The following is a 12,680-nucleotide window of genomic DNA, read 5'->3' on the forward strand; positions in this document are numbered from 1 at the left end:
GGTGTGCCCTATCGCATCACCCTTGCTAAACATTAAGAGGCGGTTCGGGCTGATGGCAATTGAGGAACACCCACTTCGAGAATTTAACTCGATAGGATAACAGCTTGGAGTGAGACAACCATTCCAGCAAAAAACAAATTGCACAAGCACTTGGCAAAAAATATTCCTTCATTACATTACTTAAATATGTATAGTATAAAAGAGAAGGGGATTGAGGTCGCAGGCCCAAAATACAAGGAGCGCCTGATTATTTGGGAGGCTCATCAGCCTTACTCGGGGTTTCTTCAAGGATCTCCTTGGAAGAATCAGTCAGATCGGTGACGTCAGCCTCCCCGTTGTCGCCATCATCTTCAGAGTCTGGATCATCCGCGGCCTGACGTGCCATGTCATCCGTGATGTTGAAAAAAGTGAAGGCACTTATATCTAGGTTGGGGTAGGCACGCATTATCCACCACCGGTCGAGCTTGAACCCCCTACGGTAGGCCTTTGACATTACATTGTCGAACCTCGAAGACTTGACATAATTGATGACGGACTGAACCTTGGTCTGTTCTAGAGCGTCGTGAAAGATCTCCATCTTCTCCTCGATATCAGCCTTGAGAGACTCCACCTCGCGTTCTAAGGCCTCCTTGGTTTCCTTGAGAACCTGCATCTCGAGCTGCGAAGCCTTCTGGGCCATTTTGAGGCTTTCCACCTCGAGCTTTATGGCTTCTTGACCAACTTGGAGCTCGTTCACCTCAGCCTTTAGTCTGTCTCGTTCACAGGCCAGCTCCTCCCTCTCTAGCGCCAAGGCGTCATTCAGGCTCCTCTGAGCAGTGGCGGCACCCTCCAACTGATGGACCTTGTCCTGTGCTGCCTTCAGCTCGGCATGAGCCACGCGAGATGACTCCTCGACAGCCAAAGCACGCCTTAGGTGTCTGTCAGATTGTAAAGTCAAGGTGTGAACGACAATGTTCACCTGACAGAAGGAGACTGGTCAAAAAAAAAAAAAAGAGAGAAGAAGAATCCCAGGGGAACGTGAACTTACCACCATGATGTGGGTTGCAGCGCGGCCCCCGAGCTGACCTGGGGAGAGTTCATCCCAACTCACGACCTCTGCATTAATGACGCCCCTCTTACTTCGGTCAAGGCTGACCTCGGGATCCAAGATGGACTCCTCCTCTCCGGTCCCCAAACTGGATGCCACCGCATCTGTAGCATGGTGAGCTGACTCTTCGGTGGCCTCAGCAGCCACCCCGGCAAAGCTCGGAGCCTCAGCGGCAGCCCTGGCTGGCTCGTTCACCAACCCCTCTGCAGCCTCAGGCTTTTAGGGCGGAAAATCATCCTCTAGATCTATCACTGGAGGTGCATTGTTGAGCTCGGCCTTAGGGGCAGGAGCCCGAGAGTGATCGGGTTTAGGGGAAGGGGCCCTTGGTGACCCCACACGGGCCTTTTTGGCAGCCTTCTTGGCAGTCTACTTCTTCCTCCTCTTCATTTGGTTGAGGAGCCTAGTGGTTGTGATTCTCTCTTCCTCATCCATGGATCCTACAACAAAGTTGGCGTCAGTAAATCCAAAGTGATCGAGCTCAGCCTGAGCCCATGAATGGAAGGTCTCCCACGTTTGCTGGTTGAGGGCGATGCTGGTAGCCTGAGTAGCCACCCTCCAGTTGGTGAGGAAGGGCCATCCTATGCTGGCCCGAACCATGAAGTAGTCCCGCTTCCAAGTTGGGACCTTGCTTGGGAACTTATGCAGCAGCTTAAAGCCTGGGCGAGGAGACAAGTAGTAGACCTGCCTATACTTAGGGGGAGCGCTAGAGGCGCTCTTTTTATCAGCAGTATGGAGCAGAGTATGCCCGCATCCAAGGAGAACTGCTTTTCGTGGTAAAGGGAAATGGTTCCCACCAAATTCCGAATAGAATTGGGGTGGAGCTGATCTTGCGTGATACTGAAACGCCCCAACACCTTGGGAATAAGGGGGTGAAGAGGGAGGCAAAGCCCACCGACGAGCTGTTCTCTGAAGATCACGATCTCGTTCGGACCGTACTCCCAAGGGAAATTGCCGGTGGGTAGAGGGACCAAACTGGTCTGGCACTTGACCTCGATGGGAGGTGGATGCCAACTTGCCCGAGGTTGCTCGTGCCTCGCGGGAAGGTTGAGCCGAGGAAGGATCACCATGACCCGAGGTGCCTGCCTCGGGCTCATCCGAAAAGCTACTCTAGCTAGACATAAGGGAGAATGGACTGAGAAAAGAGGTAAGGAAAAAGAAAGAAGGAAAGACTCAGGGACTCACCGGACATAGGCGAAACCAAGCTGGAGACCTTAGACGCGAGCTCTAGGCGAAAAATGCTTAGCAGCGAAGAGAATGCTAGAACCCCACTATTTATAGACGTGGGGCCCGAAGACCAACGATCAAGATTGGATCAATCCAACGAACCTCAAAGAGACTAGCTGCGGGACTCTCAATGCGAATTTGATTTAGCGCATTTTTTGGCATCTGTGCAGCATAAAGTGCTTGACGTCCACGCATGAGTTATACGAGACGTGGGCTTTCCCCCGTAAAAGAATTGAATACCTAGCCGGTTCAGTCGTTAAACCGGCTAACGTGGCACTGTGAGTAACCGAGCCAAATCTGCCCGGTGAACTGTGAACTCCCCGCACTGGGGCCCCATCCCCAGCACGGGGAGTGGGGGGCAATTGATGGAGGACGATTTGGCCCAAACCCATGGACCAAGAGCACGTGCGCATGACCTGGCCTAGTGAACAGTCCAGCCTGGTAGCATGATCTCAACCCGACGGGAAGGAAGCGCCAAGTCAAAGACTGACAAGTCACCGAGGACTAAGACCTCGGTGAGACTGACTCTCGCCTAGCTCGGAGAGCCCGGGTTCCCCAAAAGGAACCCCAAGCTTTCCCCCGTCTGAGAGGAAGCACTTCGGTGCTTCGAGGCAGGGACCGATCTGCCCCGAAGCAACTCGGTATGTGGTAGCTTGGCAAGCTGCATGAAGGAGGGTAGAAGGATCTCCTACCCAACCACCGTACCCAACACTGCGATGATGGCCCCGCGCGTGCCACCTCAGCCTTGCCAATAACGGCTGCAGCAGGTTGACAGTGGCAGTTATACCCGCCCTATCAGAGGCTAAGGGGCTAGGGCAACCGATTTCTGCTATAAGGAGTTTAGTATCAAGGAGAACAGGTATGATCTTGATTATCTTCATCCTCAATACTTGTGCTATCTGCACTCTTAGCCTTCATCTTCTCCTTGCTTCTCCTACCGAGTACTAACTTAATCATAGGAGTGTTCCCGCCGGGTAACTCCCCCCGGGATTCTTCTTCTTCTCAGGTATCTTCCAGGAGCCACGTGAGTGCCAGCTAGGAGTGACTAGATTGCGCTACATCAACCATTATTAGACATAAATTACCAATATTTATAAAAAATACTAAAAATAAATCAAAAGAAACTATCAAAAATTAGTAGACTTAGGATGATAATTACTTGAAATTATCAACTAATATAATCCTAAATACATTAAAATAATTTGTCGAAAATTATCATATATTAGTAGAAATGTCCAAAAATAGCCACTACATTCCATAAAATTGATAAATTACTAGAATTTACCAATAAACTATCAATTAATAAATATAATACATTAGTATATATTTACCAAGAAATTAGTATATAATAGAAATTACCAAAAAATTAGAAGAAATTATATAATAGAACTAATTTCCAAAAATTGACCAATAAACTATCATATAATAAGTATAAAAAATAAGTATATATTGACCAAGAATTCTCATAAATTAGTAAAATAGAAACTACCAAAAATTAGTAGAACTTAACCAAAAATAACCACTAATTTCCATAAAATCTTATATTTACCAAGAATTACCATAAATGATTATATAATAGAAATTACCAAAAATTAGTAGAACTTAGGGAAAAATAACCACTAATTTCCATAAAATATGATAAAATAGATGAAATTAGTATAAGTTTGTAAAAAGAACTTTTATATTCCAAAAATTAGTAGAACATAGCATGATAATCACTTCAAATTATCAAATAATATGAACCTAAATAAATTACAATAATTTGTCAAAAAATGCATTTCATTTTCCCATGCATCGCACGGGTCCCTGCTAAATAATGGTGAGCAATGGGAATCACGATTCAAAATGGTGTTTGGTTGTTTTCTTCCTGTTTTATCATGATTCAAAGTCATGTGTGGTAATTTCTAAATTCAGGACCGTGTTGGGTTTTCTCCCTAAAACACTTAAAATCTTAAGCTGTTAAATGAGGTCATTGAATAGGTTTTATTCTCTAACACAAAATCAAAGGAAAAACAGTAAGTTTTTACATATGTGATGAATCTGCTATATACGATGGTTGCTCTAATGGTTGTAGGAGATTCGAAAAAATCAAAAGAGAAACTCTTTCCTAGGTCATGTGTTTCGGTAAAAAGATAGAAGGGAGCAGTTAGAAATCTAAAATAGCAGTTAGAAATCTGCTATATACGAGGTTGCCAAAAGGTTTTAACTTCGTGGGAAGACAAAGAACTTTCAAAAAAATGACTAAAACTTCTGAGTAAATGGAGAGCAATGGGAATTGCGATTCAAATTGGTGTTGGGTTGTTTTCTTCCTGTTTTATCAGGATTCAAAGTCATGTTGTGTTGTTGTTTCTAAATTTAAGACCATGTTGGGTTTTCTTCCTAAAACACTTAAAAGCTTAAACTGTTAAGTGAGGTCATTGAATAGGTTTTATTCTCTAACACGAAATTAAAGGAAAATAGTAAATTTTTACATACGTGATGAATCTGCTATGTGTGATGGTTGTAGGAGATTCGAAAAATCAAAAGAGAAGCTCTTTCCCACGTCATGTGTTTCGGTAAAAAGATAGAAGGGAGCAGTTAGAAATCTAAAATAGGGGATAAAAAGGTCATTTTTGACAGTAAGGAGGTTGCCAAAAAGTTTTAACTTCGTGGGAAGACAAAGAAGTTTCAAAAAAATGACTAGAACTTCTGAGTAAAACATACCAAAGTGGGAAACTTCTATGAAGAATCATCAATGAATACTTCGCCCCTGCTTCGTCCAGAATGGAGAGCAATGGGAATCACGATTCAAAATGGTGTTGGATTGTTTTCTTCCTGTTTTATCAAGATTCAAAGTCATGTTGGGTTGTTCTTTCTAAATTCAAGAATGTGTTGGGTTTTCTCCCTAAATTAATGGGACAAATAAGGGCAGATTTCCATGCCACATGGCAATTCAATGAGCTTATAGAGGGAATCTTGCACCCCTTTAGAACTGCTCCCTTGGGGGTAATGTAGCACAAAGAGGGCCATCTAACGTGGCATAACATTGCTTTTGTAAATACAAGGGTTTTCAACGCTTCATTGATTTCAGCCAATCATATCAATGGCCAGTTACATTTTTGGGTCTAGTCTCTATTCATTTATTTTTAAAAATAAATTGTGCATTTTTTGTATTAAATGTATTTTTGTGTACATTGGTATTACATAATACACAAAAGAGGGGATTTATAGGGGTGGGAAAAAAAGCCAAATGCAAGGGAGGCCCAATGGCCATATCACAACAAGCCTACAGTTGCATTATTTCGAACCCTATCTCCATTTAGGCCGACTTGCCATACCACATAGCTGTAAGGCTGTCTTCTTTTTTCAAGAACTGGGGGTAGGTAAGTTAGTGGGTCCTGCAGAAAGGAATTAAACCTACATTCTTATTTTGGTATTAGTGGGTCCTATGGAAAAGAATGTTTCATGAACGGCTCATTTGCTTGGACAAGTAATATCCTCCTAAAATTTGGTAAATCACTTATCCCACTAGTGCCAAAAATTGTTAATATGTGATGGGACAATGTTGTCCCTTAAATAATGTCACTTTTTTGGATAAAAAATTCACTATACAAATTTACATGTGAAACAAAAGAGCACTGATAAATAGGGAAAGGATGGGTTTTGGGATTCTATAACCCATACAAGTACAGATAGGATTTAGTATTAGGTTAAACCTAACCCTCCCTGACCTGACAATTGATAGTTTATCTTTTTTATATGCCTTAATCAAATAATTAGAAAATTTGTTGTTTATTTATATTATTTTACTTAATTATTGCTCATCTATAACAAGAAATTATAGGAAATTAGATGTGATTTCTAAACCCAATCTGCCTTTACTTACTTAAATGCAGGGAGGGTTTTGAATTTTTCATGTGCAGAAAGGTTTTGCATTTTAATGTGCAAGAATATTTGTATTCACAAAATCCAATCCACTACCGGTTTTAGCATTAGCCATCACTTATCAGTTACAACATATCGAGACTCAACATTGGGGGTTTTCTGCAGATATGCACATGTAAAGGATAAAAGGGTAAAGATATAAGCATTAATATGATATGATACTCTGATTTAACTTTTATGAGTTGTATAATATAATATATAGATATAGATTTGAAAAAGATGGATTTCATACATTTTATTTACATGATATAAGTGTAGTGAATACATAGGCCGTTCTCATTTGTTGAACAGACACGTAGTCACTGTTTTGGTGCAAAAGATCCGGGCTCTCTGTAAGGCTCCAACTTGGGTGGATTGTTAAATTTGAAATGGGTCTGAGCCCATTTGTATTTGAAATTCTTTAAAGTGAGCAATTCTAGAAACTTTTGAACATTCAGGCAACCTGACTTGGAGCCCTAATTATATCTTAATAAAAAAAGTTTTTTTTTTTTTTTCCTACCACTCTCTTAAATAAAGCCAAATTAGAGGCTAGTAACACTTTTCTGTGCAGGCCCATTTTTGGTCCATCTGATCTTATTAGCTGGACAAGGCTGATGGTGAGCTCCAATGCTCCAAGTTGGCTATACGATAATAGTCCACTGCATTTGTTAAGATGGGATTAGCCAAATGCAGTGGTTATGGAGAAGGTTGTGAAACTAATGATAGCCGCCCACATCAGTCACAAAATATAGGGTAAATTGCTGAAACTTTTCTGGAGGTTCTAACTGTTCTTGCAATTACTATTAAAGCCGATTTTTATAGAAAAGCCAATACAAACTTTATGAACAATAAAAATAAAAAGAGATTTTAAAGTTGTAGTTTTACCTTTGAGCAATTGATAGGAATGAAAAGTTTAGAAAATAAATCAATTTTGAAAAAGAGATTGGAGTGATTTGGGGTAAATATTGATATGAAGAGAAAATTTAGAAAATAAACATTTTGATTAAAAGTAACTGCATAGGTATTTTGGACATTTTTATACCTCTTGTTAGAGGATTTTACAGAGAGTGTCTATTTTCAGTGATATTAGAAAGTTTAGGGGAGTGATTGCAACTAAACTTCAGGGGAGGTTTTAACAATGATCATAAACTTCAATGGAGGTTTCAATAATTTATCCTAAAATATATACAGTCTACAACCATTCAATCCAGACCGGATCAAGTTGGCACAATATTGTAAGCACGTTTAATGAGCACTTACAAAAGATTTTGGCACCTATCCCTTAATACACCCCAGCCTACCCTTGAAAAAGATTAAGGGTCTGTTTGGTTTGCAGTTGGAATTGGAATCAGAATGGTTTATTCCTATAGTTTGTTTGATTCAGAATGGAATGAGACTGAAAATTGGAATCAGCATGAATGGAGATATCATTTCCAAGGGAGGGGCAGGGAACGGTCAATCCCTCAAATGGGGGAATGGCATTCCAGAAGGAATGGGAATGGGATTCCGATTCCACCCAACCAAACAATTAGAACTAGAATAGTCCATTCCGATTCCAATTCCGGACCCCTATTCCTACAAACCAAACAGGGCCTAAAATCCACTTTTAACAATTGTCAAAATATTTATCAAAATTCTCATTGGAAATAGATCTGGTCTCTGTTCAATCTCTCACTATATACTGTGCTTACTAGATCTGGTCCCTGTTCAGAGATTGGCTTCACTCGGTGTAAGGCCTATTTGAACGGTGCAGGCCTTGCACCAGGAACATCTACGTACTTCTGTGCTTTATTTCATAGGGAGATATTCCTAATGCAAGACTATAATTGTGCTGGCGTGGTACACTATCATTAGTTCTACAACCCATTACACAGCCATTGCGTCTAGATAATCAGATCATGCATTTGTTTCAATGGATAAAAAATTTATTTTATTGTCATTTAACTAAAACAACCTAAAAATTAATAGCAGAGAGATGGTCGCTCGGCCTCCCTGCACATATTGCAGTGTAGAATCAAACCCGTATAACCGTTACGGTAGGCTCTCCATATAAGGTTGATGGATCTCACGTGCATCCGGCTTTGCCCTCTATTAAAATATAATACTGAGAAAATTAAAAAAGGAAAGTGAAAAGAAAAGAAAACAAATGTTTTCCTGCGAAAGGGGTGAAAATAATAGCCAAAATATTCCAGTCTGAAAATATTTTTTATGGAAAAACTGACACAGCCTTAGGGATCTAATCCTTGTTATCCTTGAATCAATGAACAGTCTCTATTTAAGCCATTAAAGAGCTCTGCTGTGGCTATTAGAAATTAGAATAGGTAAGGTGAGAAACTTTAGAATTTTTTAAGGGGTAATGAAATCCTTTACAGATCATGTTTTAATGTGATCATCATTTTGCTAAGTAGTTTAGCACTGGGATTTCTTATCAAAAGAAAGAAGAAAATTTCTGAACATGGGAGCCACCACTGAGGACCATCAAGACATGTGAAGCTGTGAACAATGGGCTCAGCCAGAGAAACTATATATTTTTGCCTTTGTTTTTGTTTCAAGCCTCAACCACTACTCATTCTCCCATGAGACTACAAATCTGTAAGCGTTTAAAATTGTCGTATTCTATTTTGGATAGGTATCTGTTTACCATTAACATTTCTGATGCATTTTGAATAACAGAACTAGTTTGATGCAAATTCTGACACCTTTTTTCTTTTTTTTCTTTCTTTCTTTCTTTATTTTTTTATTTTTTATTTTTTATTTTTTTTGCCTTGATATTAATTCACTTTACCACCATGTGAGAAGGCACACTGATCATAGCCTGTAGTTTCAGTTACACTTAGACTTGTTTGGCAGGGCGTGACTATGCCTCTTTATTAATAGAATACTAGCGGTAACTCGTGAGATGCATGGGATTTGTTAAGCAGCTAAATCAAAGAAACATATAATAGTATACAATTGTTTTATGTTTTTAACTTTTTAAATAATTAATAATTATTTATATTTTATATACTACTTTTAATCATTTTGATAATACAAAAATAACAATAATTAATTTTAGCTATGGTTGTATATTAAATTGATGAAACCGATCAACCCGATTTCTAGTATTTCCAATTTGAGTATTATGTTATAATTATTTTTCTACTTTTTAAGAATTTTTTAAAATTTATTACATAATTATGTTATTTAACTTTTAAAATCTAGTTATATTAAATATTTTGTTATTTAAAATAATATGTAAAATATTTATAATTTTTTGTTATTTGAATTTTATTTATTTTAAAGTTATTACATAATATTAAATATTTTATTATATAATTATTTACCTACTTTTAATATTTTTTATTTAAGATATTTAGTTACTGAAGTATTTAAATAATATTAAATTTTTAATGTTAAACTTTTATTATTTGAATAACACTTAAAATGAATAATCCCAAAAATCATAATTTATATTGTTAGTACAAAATTTCATGATAAAATTTGTAAAAATATAAAATTATTAATAATATGAATATTATTAAATCTATTACAATTATCTTTTGTCTTTTAGAGATAAAAATATAAAATTATTAATAATATAAATATTATTAAATCTACTTAAATAATTCATAATTTTTTAATTCAAACTTTCTTTAGATAGATGTAAATAAAAAGTGGGGGAGAGGATAAATAGGAATTAGAGATAATTTAGGAGAAAGTGGGGGATGGTGGGTGAGGTAGCTTAGGAGAAATTTTAGGAGAGGAGATTATTTAGATTATTGGGAATGTGTGTGTGTGTCTGAGAGAGAGAGAGAGAGAGAGCATCTCATTGGTCACTTTAAAAATGACATGGAATAAAAAAATAAAAAAAATCAATAAAAGGAGAAAATTCCTAGACTTCCTTCTTCCTTCTTTTAATATACACTAGCATGGATCCGTGTGATGCATGGACTTTGTTAAGCGAAAGTTAAATAATAGAAATACATAAGAGTAGACAATTGTTTTATAATTTAATTTTTAAATAATTAATAATTATTTATATTTTATATACTATTTTTAATAATTTTTTTCAATACAATAATAATAATAATAATTAATTTCATCTAGGGATGCTCATCAAATTGATGAAACTAACCAAACTGACCCAACTTGACCCAAGTTGGACACTTTCTAGTATTTCCACTCTACTTCGGTTCAACAATTTCCCAACCCGACTAAGTAAAATTAGTTTTGGTTTGGCCATTTGAAATTGAACCAACTCGATTATAAATATATTAATATTTTATATTTCAAATATAATTTATAATATAGGAAAATGGAAAAATTCTCATAATATCATTGTGTTTTAAATGTAATTTAATTTTTTAAATTTAAATCTTTTGAACTGACCAACTAAACTGAAAATTGCCCCAAACTGATACTAATGTTTTCAACCTGCCATTGACCCAACTAATTAAACTATTTGAACCATCACGCAACCTTGATTCTAGGTCTAATTCTATTGAACTTGCCCTTCAGTCAAAAACCATTGACTTGGTAAAAAACCACCCAACTTGGAGGGTTCAATTGTTGACCTATTCAACCCGGTCATTGAGTTATAGGTTGCATACTTAATGCATGCACAAACTTTTGGAGGCCATAACTTTGCACTCTGATGTCTAATTGAGGTGATCTTTTTTTTTTTATTTTATTTTGGGTAACTTTCAAGATTTATACATCCAAAGGTGTTGCGTGTGCCTTTCCCCACTATTTTTTGTGAAAAAAAACATTTTTTGTTCTCAAATCATAATTTTTAACATTTTTATAAACAAAAAATTAAAATTGAATTAAAAATATAAATAATATATATTGTATGTAAACCATAATTATACATTATTTATTGATAAAAATGTATTTGCACACATATATACATATATGCACATTAATATATGTATATAAATATTATTGTGTGATTTATGCACAGTTAATTCAGGCAAGTGTACCTTAGTCAAATGTGCGTATAATGATAAGAAAAGTGTCAATCCCACAAAGACTAGATCACAGTACCAAATCAATTTTAAACTAACCTAAGTTGAACTCGTGAATCAATTAAATAAAAACTAAAAGAATTAATGCAAATCCAAGAACTTAATAAAAACTGAATTGATGAATGAATGCAACTAGGGTTTAAATTTCATTGAATCAAGGTTACATAATTACCTATTTAATCCAACTCAAGACTGAAATTACCCTAAGGTATATTAAAGTTATTTGCGTGTGATGGTGGATTTCCCTAAATTAATTAATAAGCTTTCTCAAGTCATATTAGTCCTTTATTAATCCAATTCTACCATCAAATTTCTGAGTGGTTGTCAAAAGGAAAAATAAGTATTAATTTCTTTGGAAACCTCTAATCGTAGAAAGGGATTTGACTCACTGAGCTTCCTTGATTCTCACATATGAGCTAATCATCTTTCGATATCATAGTCTATCATGCGATTTTTATTGCCTAGGGATCTAATTCATAACAATACTTTGGTCAGTCATGCATGAATCATCAAATCATTAAAAGATTGGCCAGTTCTTTTAAAGTATTAAGTATATAAATAAAAATTCCTCATGCAAATAGTAAATGTTTTGAGTTGAATTAAACAAATAACTATATAATCTTAAGATCAAAATCCATCTAAACCCTAGCTAAGAGAATTTAGCTAGACATCATTAAATTCAACATACTCAAGAAAATTAAAGGGGAAACACAACAAGAACACATCAAAGAATGAATAGAATAACAAGAAAACTTTACCCTTTGAAGGTCGAAGACAAGTGCAGCAACTAAGCCTTCCTCCCTCTTGAATTTAGATTCTTCCTCTCCTTCTCTGGCATGCTGACTAGACATCATTAAATTCAACATACTCAAGAAAATTAAAGGGGAAACACAACAAGAACACATCAAAGAATGAATAGAATAACAAGAAAACTTTACCCTTTGAAGGTCGAAGACAAGTGCAGCAACTAAGCCTTCCTCCCTCTTGAATTTAGATTCTTCCTCTCCTTCTCTGGCATGCTGAAATTGTTTCCTTTTCTCTTCTGATGTGCTGGGACTGCTTCCTGTTATCTTCTCTACTGAATTCTCTCTAAAGATGTGCCCCTTTGCCTTGAGCCTATGGTCATTTTTATAGTGCAGCCTCTTCTCAATTGCTTCTCAATGTATACTCCTAATTCAACACAAATTAGGTCTCTTAGTCTTTATCTTAGTTGAATTCCTATCTCTTTTGCACTGCCAACTGCTAGACCCAAAACTTGAATATTGAATTTCACTTGGTTGGAGGCAGAATTAGGTTGAGTGATAAACATAAGACTTTTATCCCTATCTCTTATCTTTAATTAGCCATTTGAATCACCTCAATCCGAGTTGTAGGCAGAAAGTTATGCCCAAAATACGGGAACTATATCAAAACAGAAAATTTCCCGATTTTTGTACATACATATCAAATCCGATTTCAAT

The sequence above is a fragment of the Nelumbo lutea genome, chromosome 1, assembly GCF_056320005.1.
Source record: "Nelumbo lutea isolate HS-2025 chromosome 1, American lotus-T2T, whole genome shotgun sequence".
Taxonomy (NCBI): domain Eukaryota; kingdom Viridiplantae; phylum Streptophyta; class Magnoliopsida; order Proteales; family Nelumbonaceae; genus Nelumbo; species Nelumbo lutea.